Genomic DNA, 6000 nt, shown 5'->3' with positions numbered 1-6000 from the left:
TGTCTAATCATGTTCCAGTAGGGGCTTCAAATAGAGTACGATTTTAAGTCCTTATTTGATGATAACCCCATCAATTTTGACTGATTGACACCTTGGATGGGATCAGAATGATTATTAATAGAGGTGACACAGTGAACACCATCCCACTGGATCTTTCCCCAGCCTTCAATACTGACTTCCATCAATCAATCAATCTGGTTTCTTATAAAGCACAACTACTCACCCGTATGGGTCTGGAGATGCTGAGCGGGGGTGGGGGTTGGATCCACAGTTTAGTCAAAGAGCCAGGTCTTGAGGTCCTTTCTGAATTGCGGAAGAGATGGTGATTGACTGAGTTGCAGAGGCAAGGAGTTCCAGGTCTTTGCAGTGAGGTACGAGAAAGATCTTCCTCCAGCCGTGGTCTTGCGGATCTGTGGGAGGTTGTCCAGGGCCAGTTGAGCAGAGCTGAGACGTCTGTTGGGACTGTAGAAGGAGAGGAGGTGGTTGAGGTATGCAGGTCTGGCTTTGTGGAGGGCTTTGTAGGAGTGTGTGAGGAGCTTGAAGGTAATTCTTTTGTTGATAGGTTGCCAGTGAAGGTCTCTCAGGTGGCAGGTGATGTGGCTGCGGTATGGGTTGATCAGGTGTAGTCTGGCGGAGACGTTCCTTATGTTATGCAGTTTCTTAAGGAGCTTCTGGGTGGTGCCGGGGTGAGTGCACTGCAGTAGTTGAGTCTGCTGCTGAAAAGCACATGGGTGACCGTTTTCCTGGGGTCTGTGGGGTTCCACTTGAAGATATTGAAGGAAGTAACCCAACTGGGGTCACCTGGGTCACTCTCGACCTCCTCTAGCCTTCCAAGAAATGAAGAGTCGATGACGCAGTAGAGAATGCAATCTAACTAGTTTATTCACAAAGCACACTGCAGTGGAGTCCAGTCTGACCAGCCTCCTATGATGGCTGATAAGGGACTGACTCTAACAAGCATAGAGTTCCAATATGTATGTTGCGGAGCCCACGAAGACCCGCCTATCATGGAAAAACACTGGTAGATGTTGTAATACAATGGGGGTACAGAACTAACCCTGGGCGTAGTTCGCGAAGTAGCACTTCGCGAAGCTACGCAAAGTGCAGTTCGCACTACGCGAGCTACGCGTAGCACTTCGCGAACTGCGTAGTACCTTGTTCGCACTGTGCCAGATGTCGTTTTCAATGATTGCACAGTGCGGACAAGCAACCGGCACTGTGCAATCATTGAAAATGGCATCTTGCACAGTGCGAGCTGTAGTTTTCTGCTGCTCGAGTAGATTTTTACTCGAGCGGCAGCTTTCTCAACGCGAACTGGTAGTTTCTCATCGCGAGCGGTCGCGAGCATACGCGACCACGCGCAATGAGAAACCTGACCTCCTCGCGTTGGGAATCTCGCCGGGAGGTTTATTTTCCATGCTCGCGATCGCCAACTTGATGTTGCTGATCGCGAACAAGGAAAAAGTCTTGCCGGGATGTCATTTTGCTTGCTCGCGGTCGCCAACTTGACGTTGAGGACCGCGAGCAAGCAAAAAATGACCGCAGCACTACGCAACACTACGCTACGCGTGTTCGCACTGTGCTACGTGCAGTTTGCGTAGTGTGAAGTAGCGCGAACTTCGCAAACTACGCGAGCATAGCGTAGTGCTTTGCCCAGGCTTATACAGAACATAAGTTTCGATTCCACAGCCTGGTACAAGCTATCTACTGCCCAAGGTCGTCTGGCTTATCTTCCCTACTGGGCAGGTGGGAGAGTGCCTCTACACAGGGGAAAAGGAATGCGTTAATGAGCAAAATTCAGCTTTATGGAAATGAAACTTACCAAGGACCATTTCTCGTAAATTATCAAGTAACAGTTTCGATTACAATACAAGATGGCGCCAACACAGAGAAAAATGGTAGCACAGATGTCTACCTAACTTACATAACATCTGCCCTTGTTGATTACGTATGCATCTGGCAATAATGTATTATAAGATAGCTAAAAAAATGTTAACATAATACCAGGTAAAATACGAGTAATATGGCAATAATACGTTTCAATTATAATAGAACCTCCTTTTAGCATTATTATTCTAACTCAAACTCCTTTATTCTTGCTGTCAGGTAAGGATATTTACAATTCTAAAGGTGAAGTTGTGTAGACAATATAGAAATACAGGCCATAACATGTCAGGTACAGATATGTATGTATGTATATATGCAGAGCAAACATATGGAAGAATATAACACTAGTCATTAGCAGTACCACTATTATCAGTTTCAGAACCTGCAAGAGAAGTAGTTGAACCAAAAACACCTTCATCTATTTGCAGAATAGTATCAAGCTCCTTTTGAAGCATTATGGTCACATTAGTATCATGAACTGAAATCCTTTTAGGAGAGAGACAAGTAACACAGCATGAGCAGCATAAAGGGAGGCACTAAATCAGAACACAGCAACAAATTAAAAGTACAATGAAATATATCCCTTTTTCAAAAATCCAACCCCAGCCACCAAACAAAGAATAACTCAAGTTACCGCTCTCCATTCCTCGAACATTTTCCAGGATGTTTAAAATATGCTGAGTGATATTTCTTTCCATATTTGTGATACCGACCACACACTGCTCTCCTATTATTGCGCATGCACCACCACTTTTGACTAAAATAAAATCGACCGCACATCTCGTTTGTTCAGAGTATATGCACATACTTTCCAACTGAGTGGTGATGTCACATAAAGCTGTCACTGTGCCATTGGATTCAAGCTAGCCTGGCTGAAGAAGGGTGACATACCCTGAAACTGCTCCGAGGATGCTTGGTTCCGGTCCACAGAGGACCAGGCCAGGCAGTTCGGTCGGGACTGTTCCCATGGGGCACAGGGTCAAAACTGATTTGCATATGGCTGGGTCCAAACTGGGGTGGCGTAGTAGGCAAAAGAACAATGGATTTTACCCAGATCTTTTTACTGGGGGAGAATGTTCGCATTGTCAGCATTCCATCCATCATTTGTTTGCTGTTACACTTTTCGCCCTAAGTGGGATGGGTATGCCCAGATGTGGGTCCCTTGCTAACTGTGCCACTGGATTCAAGCTAGCCTGGCTGAAGAAGGATGACATACCCTGAAATCGGTCCCAGGATGCTTTTTTATGGTCCAGGGAGAACCTGGCCAGGCAGTTCGGTCTGGACTGTTCCCATTGGGGCACAGGGTCAAGACTGATTTGCATATGGCTGGGTCCAAACAGGGGTGGCGTAGTGGGTAAAAGAACGATGGATTTAACCCAGATCTTTTGACTGGGGAGAATGTTTGCATTGTCTGCATTCCGTCCTTCATTTGTTTGTTGTAACACTTTTCACCCTAACTGGGATGGGTATTCCCAGAAGTGGGTCCCTTGCTCACTGTGCAACTGGATTCAAGCTAGCCTGGCTGAAGAAGGGTGACATACCCTGAAACCGATCCCAGGATGCTTGTTTCCGATCCAGGGAGGACCTGGCCAGGCAGTTTGGTCTGGACTGTTCCCATGGGGCACAGGGTCAAGACTGATTTGATTATGGCTGGGTCCAAACTGGGGTGGCGTAGTAGGCAAAAGAACGATGGATTTAACCCAGATCTTTTGACTGTGGAGAATGTTTGTATTGTCAGCATTCTGTCCATCGTTTGTTTGCTGTAACACTTTTCGCCCTAAGTGGGATGGGTATGCCCAGACATGGGTCCCTTGCTCACTGTGCCACTGGATTCAAGCTAGCCTGGCTGAAGAAGGGTGACATACCCTGAAACCGGTCCCAGGATGCTTGTTTCCGGTCCAGAGAGGACCAGGCCAGGTAGTCCAGTCGGGACTGTTCCCATGGGGAACAGGGTCAAAAATGATTTGCATATGGCTGGGTCCAAACTGGGGCGGCGTAGTAGGCAAAAGAACAATGGATTTAACCCAGATCTTTTGACTGGGGGAGAATGTGTGCATCTTCAGCATTCTGTCCATCATTTGTTTGCTTTAACACTTTTCGTCCTAATTGGGATGGGTATGCCCAGACTTGGGTCCCTTGCTCACTGTGCCACAGGATTCAAGCTAGCCTGGCTGAAGAAGGGTGACATACCCTGAAAGCGGTCCCAGGATTCTTGTTTCCGGTCCAGGAAGGACCTGGCAAGGCAGTTTGTTCTGGACTGTTCCCATGGGGCACAGGGTCAAGACTGATTTGCATATGGCTGGGTCTAAACTGCGGTGGCGTGGTGGGCAAAAGAACAATGGATTTAACCCAGATCTTTTGATTGGGGGAGAATGTTTGCATTGTCAGCATTCCGTCCATCATTTGTTTGCTGTAACACTTTTCGCCCTAAGTGGGATGGGTATGCCCAGATGTGGGTCCCTTGCTAACTGTGCCACTGGATTCATGCTAGCCTGGCTGAAGAAGGGTGACATACCATGAAATCGGTCCCAGGATGCTTGTTTCCGGTCCAGGGAGAACCTGGCCAGGCAGTTCGGTCTGGACTGTTCCCATGGGGCACAGGGTCAAGACTGATTTGCATATGGCTGGGTCCAAACAGGGGTGGCGTAGTGTGCAAAAGAACGATTGATTTAACCCAGAACTTTTGACTGGGGAGAATGTTTGCATTGTCAGCATTCCGTCTTCATTTGTTTGTTGTAACACTTTTCACCCTAACGGGGATGGGTATGCCCAGACGTGGGTCCCTTGCTCACTGTGCCACTGGATTCAAGCTAGCCTGGCTGAAGAAGGGTGACATACCCTGAAACCGGTCCCAGGATGCTTGTTTCCAATCCAGGGAGGACCTGGCCAGGCAGTTTGGTCTGGACTGTTCCCATGGGGCACAGGGTCAAGACTGATTTGATTATGGCTGGGTCCAAACTGGGGTGGCGTAGTGGGCAAAAGAACGATGGATTTAACCCAGATCTTTTGACTGGGGAGAATGTTTGTTTTGTCAGCATTCTGTCCATCATTTGTTTGCTGTAACACTTTTCGCCCTAAGTGGGATGGGTATGCCCAGACATGGGTCCCTTGCTCACTGTGCCACTGGATTCAAGCTAGCCCGGCTGAAGAAGGGTGGCATACCCTGAAACTGGTCCCAAGATGCTTGTTTCCGGTCCAGGGAGGACATGGCCAAGCAGTTTGGTCTGGACTGTTCCCATGGGGCACAGGGTCAAGACTGATTTACATATGGCTGGGTCCAAACTGGGGTGGCGTAGTGGGCAAAAGAACGATGGATTTAACCCAGATCTTTTGACTGGAGGAGAATGTTTGCATTGTCAGCATTCGGTCCATCATTTGTTTGCTGTAACACTTTTCGCCCTAAATGGGATGGGTATGCACAGACGTGGGTCCCTTGCTCACTGTGCCACTGGATTCAAGCTAGCCAGGCTGAAGAAGGGTGACACACCCTGAAACCGGTCCCAGGATGCTTGTTTCCGGTCCAGGGAGGACCTGGCCAGGCAGTTCAGTGTGGACTGTTCCCATGGAGCACAGGGTCAAGACTGATTTACATATGGCTTAGTCCAAACTGGGGTGGCGTAGTGGGCAAAAGAACAATGGATTTAACCCAGATCTTTTGACTGGGGGAGAATGTTTGCAGTGTCAGCATTCCGTCTATGATTTGTTTGCTGTAACACTTTTCGCCCTAAGTGGGATGGGTATGCCCCGACATAAGTCCCTAGCTCACTGTGCCACTGGATCCAAGTTAGCCTGGATGAAGAAGGGTGACATACCCTGAAACCGGTCCCAGGATGCTTGTTTCCGGTCCAGGGAGGACCTGGCCAGGCAGTGTGGTCTGGACTGTTCCCATGGGGCACAGGGTCAAGACTGATTTGCATTTGGCTGGGTCCAAACTGGGGTGGCGTAGTGGGTAAAAGAACAATGGATTTAACCCAGATCTTTTGACTGGGGGAGAACGTTTGCATTGTCAGCATTCCGTCTATCATTTTTTTGCTGTAACACTGTAGAGTAAGGAAGGATTTGCAGTTTACACCCAAAACATTTTCTAGCCCGTTCACCCCTGGCCATGGCGGT

The sequence above is a fragment of the Triturus cristatus genome, chromosome 9, assembly GCF_964204655.1.
Source record: "Triturus cristatus chromosome 9, aTriCri1.1, whole genome shotgun sequence".
Taxonomy (NCBI): Eukaryota; Metazoa; Chordata; class Amphibia; order Caudata; family Salamandridae; genus Triturus; species Triturus cristatus.
Note: the sequence above shows the minus strand (reverse complement) of the source record.